Below are 546 nucleotides of genomic sequence, written 5' to 3'. Positions count from 1 at the left end.
GGCAAGCACTCAGCACTCAGTCTAGTCCACTCAGAAGGGCAGACATGGTTCTCATTGTAGTCAGTACACTGGGGACACAGGATGCTGGTGGGCTTGAACGACAGCCCCTGACCTTGGACCCTGCCTGCTCTGCCCCATTAAATGCCCAACTGAGCCTTCAGGACAGAGCTGCTTCGAGGACACCTGGGGGCCCCGGGCAAATATTTCCTGAGGGTCCTCTATCTATATAAACAATGTGATTAAAAAATATATTATAGGGGCGCCTGGCTGGCTCAGTTGGTGGAGCATGCAACTCTTGATCTCGGGGTTATGAGTTCAAGCCCCCACGTTGTGTGTAGAGATTACTTAAAAATAAAAAAATTAAAAAACTTGAATATATATATTTGTAATATTCATTAATTCTCTATAATGTGTAATATTAATTAAATAGATATATTTGTAATGTATATTTGTAATATATATTTTAATTATACTTTAATATAGTTAATAATAAATTAAATTTTAATTTTAGATATATATTTAATTATATTTTGTTATATATATAAT

The sequence above is a fragment of the Callorhinus ursinus genome, unplaced genomic scaffold (assembly GCF_003265705.2).
Source record: "Callorhinus ursinus isolate GAN/ISIS: 27379988/994484 unplaced genomic scaffold, GSC_fseal_2.0 scaffold38, whole genome shotgun sequence".
NCBI lineage: Eukaryota > Metazoa > Chordata > Mammalia > Carnivora > Otariidae > Callorhinus > Callorhinus ursinus.
Note: the sequence above shows the minus strand (reverse complement) of the source record.